We start from the raw sequence: 12,927 nt of genomic DNA on the forward strand, positions 1-12,927 counted from the left end.
CAAGTCAAAGGACAGACTGGAGAGACACCTGGGAGTGTAATAAAAGTTCATGACTTTCAATCTTGTTCAGTTGCTAAGTCATGTCCAACTCTTTGTGATCCCATGGGCTGCAGCACGCCAGGCTTCCCTGTCCTTCACCATCTTGTTCAAACTCATGTCTATTGAGTCAGTGATGCCATCCAGCCATCTCATCCTCTGTCGTCCCCTTCTCCTCCTGCCTTCAGTCTTTCCCAGAATCAGGGTCTTTTCCAATGAGTCAGTTCTTCGCATCAGGTGGACAAAGGATTAGAGCTTCAGCTTCAGCATCAGTCCTTCCAATGAATATTCAGGGTTGATTTCCTTTAGGATTGACTAGTTTGATCTCCTTGCTGTTAGAGACTCTCAAGAGTCTTCTCCAACACCACAAAAGCATCAGTTCTGCATCACTCAGCCTTCTTTATGATCCAACTCTTACATCCCTACATGACTACTGGAAAAACCATAGCTTTGACTATATGGATCTTTGTTGGCAAAGTGATGTCTCTGCTTTTTAATATGCTGTCTAGGTTTGTATAGTTTTTCTGCCAAGGAGCAAGCATCTTTTAATTTCGTGGCTGGCTGCAGTCACAGTCTGCAGTGATTTTGGAGCCCCCAAATATAAAATCTACCACTCTTTCCACTTTTCCCCCATCTATTTGTGATGAAGTGATGGGACCAGATGACATGATCTTTATTTTCTGAATGTTGAATTTTAAACCAGGTTTTTCCATTCCTGAGTAATCCCCAGTTCCCCAAGGTCAGCTTGGACCACAGAGACTCAGCTTCAAGACAGTGAACCCACTCAGAACACATGCCCTAGCCTCCCCACCACGTCTCAGGTCCTGGAAATGAAAGAAACTGCATATCTGCTTGCAATGTGGTATCCTACGTGGGATCCTGAACCAGAAAATGGGAATTAGGTAAAAACTAAAGGAATCTGAATAAAGTATGGACTTCAGTTGATGATAATGTATTAACATTAAAAATGTTCATTTTTCTTATTCATTAGATTATATTAATATCTTATAAATAGAATTGGGTGTAGAGGCTATGGAACCATCAATACTATCTTCACAGTTTTCTGTAAATCTAAACCAGGTGTTAAAGTTTATTTAAAAATGAAGCATAGGGACCTTGCTGGTGCTAGTGGTTAGGACTCCTCTCTTCCTCTGCAGGGAAAACAGGTTCAGCCCTTGGCTGGGGAACTAAGAGATTGCATGGCACACAGTGTGGGGAAAAAATTAGATAGTTAATTAAAATAAAAATGAAGTATATAAAATATACATATACACATATACCTATACATACCTACATATACAGATACGCACATACATATGCATATATATGTAATTGTTGTTGTTAAATCCCTAACAGCATTGGAAAACAGAGACTTTTGCGGATGGTAACTGAAAGGAAGCCAACAAGGCCAGCCACTCTTCCAGGACTCCTGCACCTCCTTCAGCCCCCACTTCCTCTAAGCTGGGCGCCAGCCCCAGTAGGGGGGCTCACTGACCCCCAGGAGGGACCCTGACCAGAGGCTTAGTCAGGGTGCTCTGGCATCTTCAGCTGCCTGTGAGAAGCAGGAAGCACCTGTGCCCATAAGTCTTAACACAGTGCTTGCTGCCCCAGCAGAAGTCCTCTCCCACCCCATGTTTGCAAAAAACAGGCCAGAATGCATTCCACACTGCACCTCCCCGCCCTCCCCAAAGCCAGCAGTCTATCAGCCTGTGACACGGAGCCAGCCAACACCGGAGGGAAATAACCCCATGAAAAAAGGGCAACCAGGGGCTTTCCTGGTGGCTCAGATGGTAAGGAATCTGCCTGTAATCCAGGAGACCCAGATTGGATTCCTGGGGCAGGAAGATCCCCTAGAGAAGGGAATGACTACCCACTCAAATATTCTTGCCTGGAGAATTCCATGGACAGAGAAAACTGGGCTACAGTCCATTGGGTCACAAAGAGTCGACAGGACTGAGCGACTAACACTTTCCCTTTTCACCCCAAGAATGGGAGGAACTTCACACCTGGGGAAACAGAGCCAGGTGGGGGAAGAGAACTGGATTGAGGAATGAGAGTAATGTCTCCCAGGAAACATAAAGGTCTATTCCAACCTGTTAAAATAAATAAACACACAGGAGATGGGTAGGTGCAAATTGCTTCTTTAAGAAGAAAAAAGCAAGCAGCAGCCAATCTCAGGCCCTCCCCCACAGGCCAGGGGTTAAGAATCTGTGCTTCTACTGCAGAGTTCCAGCCCTGGCTGGGGAACTAAAACCTCACATGCCCAACAGCACAGCCACATGTGCGGAGGGAAACCTCTGTTGAAATGAAGGCATGTAAAAGAAGAGAACTGAAGAGCAGGAATAGAAACCCCACATCCTCCTAATGAGATTTCTAGAAGGAGAGCGAGAATGAAGGAGAGGTGACATTGACTCTTCCCCTGCCTTTTCTTCTTGGAAGAAATAACCTCCCACTGCAATTGTAACGTGATTGTATGTATGGACGGTTCTGCCAGCCTGACATACATTGTTACATCCTGTGCAGATTTGCTTATTATCTGCTCCCTCCTCTAGAGCGTCTTGCTCCCTGTGGTGCAACTCTTCACCCCTAATGCCCAAAAGAGTTTCTAGCATAGGAGATGACCTTAATAACAATTTGTTAAATGAAAGAATGAATGAGTCACATCAAACATGTGATAAATTTCCCCAGAACCAAGGAAAGACGTGAGTTTTCAGACTGAAGAGGGTGTCGACAAGAGGAAAGCTTGGTTCAGCCAGTTTGGCAAACTCTGCCGCAAAATCTACCGAAGTTCAACCACCATCCTGATGGGGGGACTTTCACGCCTGGGGACATCGTGCAAAGAAACGGAAATGACATTCACCAAAGACGGGTGCTGGGATGTTCATAGCAGCTTTACCGGCAGGAGCCCAGTCCTGCAGACAACCCCAGCCTCCAACCACGGGAGAACAGACAGAGGGCTCAGGGCCAATTCACCTGCTGGAAGGTGTGAGGAGATGAAACCACAGCACCGAGACTTACACCAACGTGTGTCTCACCCGAGCTTTGTATTTTTTGTTTTTCTTTTTTATAACGCTTTTTATTTTATATTTGATTTACTTAATATGTTTCGGGGGGCTTACTTAATATGAGCGGGGGGCTACTCTTCATTGCCGTGTCCGGGCGTTTCGTGGCCGTGGCAATTCTTTTTATGTTTCGGTTGCACTGGGTCTTTGCGGCTGCGCGGATTATTCTCCCATCACAGCGAGCGGGGGCTACTCTTCATTGCCGTATGTGGGCGTCTCATGGCAGTGGCAGTTCTTGCTGTAGAGCACGGGCTCTAAGCGCCGATGTAGTCATTTCGGCTCACGGGCGGGTTCACTGTGGTGCAGCGGCTTCGTTACTCCGAGGCATGTGAGATCTTCCCAGACCAGGGATCAAGCCTCTGTCCCCTACACTAGCAGGTGGATTCTTATCCACTGTACCACCGCGGGGGCGGGGGGTGGGGGGGGGGTCCCGATTTTCTGTATTTCTGATGTTTTGACATCCTGGGGCATTGCTGACCCTGAAGAGACCACCCTCCAGGGCTAGCCAGTTCCTAAAGATGGTGAAAGCCTAGCCCAGGAGCATGCCTTTCCTATAGGGCCAATGTGAGTCGCTCAGTCGTGGCCGACTCTTTGCAACCCATGGACTGTAGCCCGCCAGGCTCCTCTGTCCATGGGATTCTCCCGGCAAGAATACTGGAGTGGGTTGCCATTTCCTCCTCCAGGGGATCTTCCTAACCCAGGGATTGAACCCCGGTCTCCCGCATTGCAGACAGACTCTATGGTCTGAACCACCAGGGGAGCCCCCTTCCTATAGGGCAAACTCAGGTATATGGGGCCTGCCTGCTCTGTCCTCAGGGCCAGCGTTCCCCTGCCCGGATCACCCCAAGGCCAGATACCAGACCACTCGACATAACAGCCTGAATAAAACTCTTCAAAGGAGGACTTCCCTGGCGGTCCGATGGTTTAGACTCCAGGCTTCCAGTGCACGGATTCAGTTCCTGGCTGGGGAACTAAGATCTCACACGCTGCCTGGCACAGCCAAATAATAAAAATAAATAAAAAATAAAATAAAATTTAAAATAGCTTAGAAGTTATTCAAAGTGGACTTCCCTGGTGGTACAGCCAATGAGAATCCTCCTGCCAATGCAGGGGAAACAGGTTCGATCCCTGGTCTGGGAAGATTCCACATGCCCCGGAGCAACCAAACCCCAGAGCCACAGCTACTGAGCCTGTGCTCCAAAGCCCAGGAGCCACGACTGCGAAGCCAGCACACGTCGAGCCCGCGCTCGGCAACAAGAGAAGTCACCGCAACGAGAAGCCTTCACACCCCAGGGAAGCGGAGCCCCTGTTCGCCCAGCTAGTGAGAGCAGGCGTGCGGCGAGGAAGACCCAGCGCAGCCAAAAGGAAACAAATACAAACACTTTTAAAAAATTATTCAAACTAACTAATCCTAAGCATGAGGACCATGCCTCACCCGTTCCTTCCTGGAAACCACAATAAAGGCTCCGGCCCTGCTCCGCGCTCACACCCTTTGCTCTTGAACCTGCCCTGGTGGCCTGCCCCTGCTCTTGCAAACTACGCGGGACGACTGTCTCATTCAGGACAGTGGCTCCCTGATCTGCTGGCTTCACCGAACCTGAATGATGATAAAACCTACATTTTGAAGCGGGTGGTTGGGCCTCCGACGGAAGGAGGTGCTCTTCGCGGACTCACTGGTCCCACCAGAGGGCACTGGCTGTCCGGGAACGTGGCGCCACCTGCTGGCAAACGTGCGTCGGTGTCGCTGCTGTTTTGAGTCTGAACTCTTGCCCAGAGGCCAGAGGACGTTCCCTGGGGTCTCCCTTATTCTTGGTTAACCAGCTAAGTTTCCAAAAGCCCCCAAGGGCTGTGGCCTAAAATATAGAGATGTGACTTCCCTCCAAGTGCTGTGGCCGCGGGCCCAACCTGGCAGCCCTGATGCATGTGGGCAGACCGAGGTGCCCTGGAAGGTCCTCTGCCTTTCAGCCTGGCCCTCCGAGCAGGGGAGGCCTCTTCAGAATCGCCCTACCAGCGCACCCACCCCAGTGACCACGACAGCCAGCAGGGCCTGGGGGCAGGGCCGTAGCTGTGTGGTTGGCCTTGCTGCAGTCCTATTTCCACACCCCCTCCCCCCCTCCCCCGCCCACCGACTCAGCAGAATAGGAGAAGCCCACACTGGTGGAGACATGGGAGGAAGGGGAGGGGGGGCCCTAAAGAACCACCCGAGGTAGGGGCTGCAGCCTTGATGGTGACCACTGGGCCCTTGTTGCTGCCCCTCCTTATTCCTATCAGCCCAAACCAGAAACTAAAAATCACAGAGTGAACCAGAATAAAAGCCTCAAGGAAAAGAAAAAGAGGAGGGTAGAGAAGAGGGAAAAAAAGGAAGAAACACCAAAGCCCTAGATACAGGGGGAGAAAGCAAAAGGTGAATAATAGATTATATAGTCTATACATATCCATAAAATGTGATAAATTTACATAAAGTGTATATTTAAAATATTTTAATAATTTATAAAATATATAATAACTTTTACATATATAATTTAATTAAAAGTCATAGTTTCACCCAATTGGAGGTACAAAATTTAGAAAGTAATAAATTTTATATATATATATATATATATATATATAAAACTATACTAACAAAACACCATAGAATTTATCTAACAAAAAGATTTAAAACGCACCAGTTAGCTTTTGTGCTGCTATAATCCCGTATTCTTCCCTGGGAAATCCCATGGACAGAGGAGCCTGGAGGGCTATAGCCCACAGGGTCACAAAGAGTCGGACATGACTTAAGGACTAAGCATGCATGCATGATTCCATTACATATGTTCTAAATTGCTGGAGTGGGTAGCCATTCCCTTCTCCAGGGGATCTTCCCAACCCAGGGATCGAACTCAGGCGTCCCGCACTGCAGGCAGATTCTTTACTGTCTGAGCCACCATGGACACCCAAGAACACTGGAGCGGGTAGCCCATCCCTTCTCTAGCAGATCTTCCTGACCCAGGAATTGAACCTGGGTCTCCGTACTGCAGGCAGAGTCTTTACCAGTTGAGCTTCCAGAGAAGCCCCAGGTTCTAAATTAGCTTTAGTATTTGCTATTAATAACATCATCCCCTGACAAAACTTCATGGGACTTACTACTGGGGCTCAAAAGATTGTCATACCTGGGAATCCCACCAACTTTGAGCACTGTGACCCCTATAATCTTAGGGAAGAAACTGAATATAAAATAGAGAGGAGACAGATATAATTCACTTTAACATTAGCCTTATGTAAATTTCCCATGGTCATAGTACTCTTTGCCCTAAAATATCCCATATTGGGCAAAGATGCTCTAACATTATTAATAATAAAATTAAATTAAAATAAGTCTTTTTCATCTACAAACTGATTTGATAAAATGGGAACCCACAGACCCTCAATTAAAATAGTTAATATGACCCAATGCAAGTTGGAGCAGACTATTTCTTCAGTTCAGTTCAGTCGCTCAGTCGTGTCTGACTATTTGCGACCCCATGAACCGCAGCATGCCAAGCCTCCCTGTCCATCACCAACTCCGGCAGTCCACCCAAACTCATGTCCATTGAGTCAGTCATGCCATCCAACCATCTTATCCTCTGTTGTCTCCCTCTTCTCCTGCCCTCAATCTTTCCCAGCATCAGGGTCTTTTCCAATGAGTCAGCTCTTTGCATCAGGTGGCCAAAGTATTGGAGTTTCAGCTTCAACCTCAGTCCTTCCAATGAACACCCAGGACTGATCTCCTTTAGCATGGACTGGTTGGATCTCCTTGCAGTCCAAGGGACTCTCAAGAGTCTTCTCCAACACCACAGTCCAAAAGCATCAATTCTTCGGTGCTCAGCTTTCTTTATAGTCCAACTCTCAAATCCATACATGACCACTGGAAAAACCATAGGCTTGACCAGATGGACCTTTGTTGACAAAGTAATGTCTCTGCTTTTTAATATGCTGTCTAGGTTGGTCATAACTTTCCTTCCAAGGAGTAAGCATCTTTTAATTTCATGGCTGCAATCACCATCTGCAATGATTTTGGAGCCCAGAAAAATAAAGTCAGCCACTGTTTCCACTGTTTCCCCATCTATTTGCCATGAAGTGATGGGACCAGATGCCATGATCTTCATTTTCTGAATGTTGAGCTTTAAGCCAACTTTTCACTCTCCTCTTTCACTTTCATCAAGACGCTCTTTAGTCCTTCCTCACTTTCTGCCATAGGGGTGGTGTCATCTGCATATCTGATATCTCATGTACTTAAGCAAGTCATGGACAAGTGTCAGCTCATAATTATGATAAATGAGCTCAAATTATATTACCTCTTTTATTTATGGCACATATAAAACATTCCTAACAGCCTTTTAAACTGAACTTTGTTTGAAAATAATTTAAATTAATGAGAAGGTAGACAGGCAATCATTAAAGCTTGTGCTTCCTCCAGCCCAGGGTTTCTCATGATGTACTCGGCATATAAGTTAAATAAGCAGGGTGACAATATACAGCCTTGACGTACTTCTTTCCCTATTTGGAACAAGTCTGTTTTTCCAGGTCCAGTTCTAACTGTTGCTTCCTGACCTGCATATAGGTTTCTCAAGAGGCAGCTCCAAAATCGCTGCAGATGGTGACTGCAGCCATGAAATTAAAAGACGGTTGCTCCTTGGAGGAAAAGCTATGACCAACCTAGACAGCATATTAAAAAGCAGAGACATTACTTGGCCAACAAAGGTCCATCTAGTCAAAGCTATGGTTTTTCCAGGAGTCTTGTACGAATATGAGAGTTGGACCATAAAGAAAGCTGAGCGCTGAAGAATTGATGCTTCTGAACTGTGGTGTTGGAGAAGACTCTTGAGAGTCCCTTGGACTGCAAAGAGATCCAGCCAAATAAATAAACAAATATTAAAAAAGAAAGAAAGAAAGAGTTCCAGCATGGAGTCAGAACGGGCTTCTCCCTGCAACACTTCTATGCCCTCCAGCTGCCGAGCAGGACCATGACGACTGCCTCTTCTCTTGATTACACATAACACCAGTCCCGCTCACCTCCTTCACACAGACTTTATCTGACCATCAGCTCGTGCCCCTGGTAAGGTAACTGCCCCCAAAACACACCGAGATTGTATCATTAAAAAACAGACAACAGCAGCAGCAAAAACATATGCATCTCTCGGATTTTTGACACACTGTGGAATTCCACGGAGATACTGTTAGAGACACTGGAAATTTCAGATCTGGTTTACTGGGTGTTACTGTTGTTCAGTCGCCAAGTCGTGTCTGACTTTTTGTGACCGCATGGACTGCAGCCCACCAGGCTCCTCTGTCCACGGGAATCTCCAGGCAAGAATACTAGAGTAGGTTGCCAGGCCCTCTTCCAGGAGATCTTCCCGACCCAGGGATGGAACCCAAGTCTCTTACGTCTCCTGCTAGTGCCACCTGGGAAGCCCATGCTATCCCCTCCCCTTCCCCAAAGTAGCTGGAATATTCCCTCCACTCATTAGCCTAAGGAATTACCCACCCCTATTAAAAGCTAACCCCACATCCCAGGGCTGTTCTCACCTTCTGGAATGGCCCACACTCTCTCTGTGGAGTGTGTTTCCCTCTACATAAATCCACTTCTTACCTATCACTTTGTCTTTCACTGGATTCTTTCTGCGATGAGACATCGAGAACTTGAACTTCATTAAGTACTAAGGCCAGGTGTATGACCTCAGTTAAAAGGCCATGTTCAAGTTCAAGTCCCAGTCAGGAGTACACGGTTTCAGGACACCTAATACTTGCTACCTATGCCCTTTCCTTCCTATTCTCACAATAAAATGTTTTCCATGCTCTTTAGGGAAACGTATGCCCTACTCTAAAAGCCTCCTCTATCATTACTCCCAAGGAGTCCTTAAAATGACGTCACAACATCACAGGGCCAGTTGTATTATTCACAGCTATTTGTTTTCCATACTTCTGATGCTCTGACATCTTGGGGTCCTGTTGACATTGAAGAGACTACTCCTGCCATGGCAGCCAGTTCCTGTGCTGACTTGCTTCAGTCATGTCCGACTCTTTGCAACCCCATGGGCCGTAGGCCACCAGGCTCCTCTGTCCACGGAATTCTCCAGGCAGGAATACTGGAGCAGGTTGCCATGCCCTCCTCCAGGGGATCTTCCTGACCTAGGGATTGAACCAGCATCTCTCACGTCTCCTCATTAGCAGATGAGTACTTTACCACTAGCACTACCTGGGAAGCCAGTTCCTGGAGATAATAAACTGGGCAAGGATGTGGGGCAACAGAAACTGCTACATCCATACAGTTCAGTTCAGTCGCTCCGTCGTGTCCGACTCTCTGCGACCCCATGGACTGCAGCCCGCCAGGCCTCCCTGTCCATCACCAACTCCCGGAGCCTACCGAGACTCATGTCGTCTGTCAGTGTGCTATCTTTTTGCCTTTCCACACTGTTCGTGGGGTTTTCAAAGCAAGAATACTAAAGTGGTTTGCCATTCCCTTCTCCAGTGGACCACATTCTGTCAGACCTCTCCACCGTGACCCGTCCATCTTGGGTGGCCCCACACAGCATGGCCAATTTCACTAAGTTAGACAAGGCTGTGGAGCAGGAGGGTTCGATCCCAGGTCGGGTACTAGGATCCCACACTTCTCGGGACTACTCAGCCCACAAGCCACAATGACTGAGCCTGCGCTGCAACTAGAGAGAAGCCCCCAGACCACAAGGAAAGATCTTGCAGACCACAACGAGGGTCCCGAATGCCATAACTAGACCCAGTGCAGCCAACAATAAGATTTTAAAAAAAAAAGGACTGTGGTCTAGTTAACAGTTTCCCACGGGGACAGGTGCTAACAGTTCTAGAACCACTCTAGAGGTATCCCAGAACTGAACAGGCAGGAAAACAGGCGGCCGATGGTGAGAGCCAGGTTTCTTGCTGTTGGGGAGGGAGGTTGAGATAAACAAGGGCAAGAGGCTGAAACATTCCATGCAGTAACTGATTCTGATCAGGCTAAACTTACGTTTAGCTTAACTTATACACAAATAGATCGGCTTGCTTTGTTAGCTGAGAACACCTAGTATGAACAAGGACACGGCAGTAACTACGATCACAATTGATTTTGATTTCTAATATCCTTCTTCAGTAAAATAATTGGTGCTCTTTGGAGAAATGGCAGATGGTAAGACTAGGGTGCGGAGAGGGCAATGGCACCCCACTCTAGTGCTCTTGCCTGGAGGGAGGAGGAGCCATGGATGGAGGAGCCTGGTGGGCTGCAGTCCATGGGGTCTCTGAGGGTCGGACACGACTGAGCGACTTCACTTTCACTTCTCACTTACATGCATTGGAGAAGGAAATGGCAACCCACTCCAGTGTTCTTGCCTGGAGAATCCCAGGGACGGGGGAGCCTGGTGGGCTGCCGTCTCTGGGGTTGCACAGAGTTGGACACGACTGAAGCGACTTAGCAGCAGCAGCAAGACTAGGGTAAGAACTATACAAGATGAACCGGGAGCGTCCTGAAGTTACAGAAAGTAAGGAAGTGCTCAACACACACACAACACCGCGATGGGGCATGACAGAGACCCAGGAGCCACTGCAAGAGTTCCCAATGGCCAAAGCGCAGACAATTTGAGCAACAAAATAAAGGAGCATTGAATATTAGAGAAATGCAAAAATCCAAATCAAAACTACAATGAGGTATCACCTCACACTGTTCAGAATGGCCATCATCAGAAATTCCACAAATAACAAATGCTGGAGAGGGTTCAGAGGAAAGGAAACCCCCCTACACTGTTAGTGGGAATGCAAATTGGTGCAGCCACTGTGGAAAACGGTATGGAAGCTCCTTAAAAAATTAAACTTGGAGTTACCATATGACCCAGCAATCCCACTCCGGGCCATAGATCCAGAAAAGATGAAAATTCTAATTGCACCCCAGTATTCACAGCATCACTGTTCACAGTTGCCAGGACATGGGGGCAAGCTAACTGTCCATTGACGGACGAGTGGATAAAGAGCATTACTCTGTCATAAAACAGAAGAAAACAATGCCATCTGCAGCAACATGCGTGGACCGAGAGATGATCACACTAAGTCAGAGAAAGACAAACTACATATGGTACCGCTTATACGTGGAATCTAAAATATGAGATAAATGGACTTATTTACAGAACAGAAACAGACCCAGAGACATAGAAAATAAACCTATGGTTGCCAAAGGGGGAAGCCAGTGAGGGAGAGAAAAGTTAGAAGTTTGGGATTAGCAGACACAGACTACTATACATAAAACAAGGAACAATGTCCTATTGTATAGCACCAGGCACTTTATTCAATATCCTGTAATAAACAATTATGGAAGAGAATCTTAAAAAGAATATGTATCCATTCTTTTTCACCGTGCTATACACCAGAAACTAATAAACCTTGTAAATCAACTATATTTCAGAAGAAGAAAGAAAAACAAAATGGCATTGGATTATAGCCCAGAGCATTAAATAAATATCCATGCATCCATATTGATATGAATAAATGATTAAGGAAGTAACTAAATGGAGGAGAAGAGACAAATCTCCCATGGGGAAGAATTCCGAGGAGTTTAGAATTCCTTAAGGATGCCCCACCGTCAGGGACCCCGCACTCCTCAAGCGTCGGCTGTTCCATGAATTCCTTCCAGAGAGGACAGTATGGAGGGGAGGGGAAGAGTCACTTCACGGAAGAGACCCCCGGCAGACACACCCTGGCCGGGTGATCAAGGTCAAATCAGCAGCGATGACCCTCGCTGGTTACATGTGCCCTTGATGTGAGGAAATGACATTTCACCTCTGTGGTCTTCCTCCCAAACCTATAACTTGAGTCTAATCATGAGAAAAATGTCGGATAAACCCCAACTGAGAAATATGATATAAGTACAAAATGCCTGACTTTACTTAAAACTGCCAAGGGGACTTGTCTGGTGGTCCAGTAGTTAAGACTTTGCCCTCCAATACAGAGGGCGCAGGTTCAATCCCTGGTTGGAGAGGTTAGATTTCACATGCCCCACGGCCAAAAAAGTCAGACATAAAACTGAAACAATATTGTGACAACTTCAATAAAGACTTTAGAAATGGTCCACATTTTAAAAAAATTGCCGAGGCCATCAAAAACAAGGAAAGTCTAAGAAACTGTCTTGGCCAAGAGGAGCCTAAAGAGACACGACAACTGAACATAACGTGGTGTCCTGGGAGGACTTCTGGGACAGAAAAAATGACATCGGGGGACTTCCCTGGTGGTCCAGTGGCTAAGACTCCAGGCTCCCAACGCAGGGGGTCTGGTTCCATCCCTGGTCAGGGAACTAGACCCCAGATGCAACAGCTGAGCAGTCACCTGCTGTAACTAAGACCCAGTGCAGCCAAATAAATAAATTGTTTAAATGACATCAGGGAGAAATAGAGGAAATCCGCATAAGATATGCATGCTGCTGCTGCTGCTAAGTCGCGTCAGTCGTGTCCGACTCTGTGCGACCCCATAGACGGCAGCCCGCCAGGCTCCCCCGTCCCTGGGATTCTCCAGGCAAGAACACTGGAGTGGGTTGCCATTTCCTTCTCCAATGCAGGAAAGTGAAAAGTGAAAGTGAAGTCGCTCAGTTGTGTCCGACCTCAGCGACCCCATGGACTGCAGCCTGCCAGGCTCCTCCATCCATGGGATTTTCCAGGCAAGAGCACTGGAGTGGGGTGCCATTGCCTTCTCCAAGGTATGCATTCTAGTTAGTAATAAAATTTCTCTGTGTGATCACTAACTGTAACGAATCTACCACATTAATGAGCACGACTACAGGAGAACTCTCTGGGCTCTCCTCCCAGTAACTGTAAATCCAAAA

Source organism: Ovis aries, chromosome 18 (assembly GCF_016772045.2).
Source record: "Ovis aries strain OAR_USU_Benz2616 breed Rambouillet chromosome 18, ARS-UI_Ramb_v3.0, whole genome shotgun sequence".
In the NCBI taxonomy this organism is placed as follows: domain Eukaryota; kingdom Metazoa; phylum Chordata; class Mammalia; order Artiodactyla; family Bovidae; genus Ovis; species Ovis aries.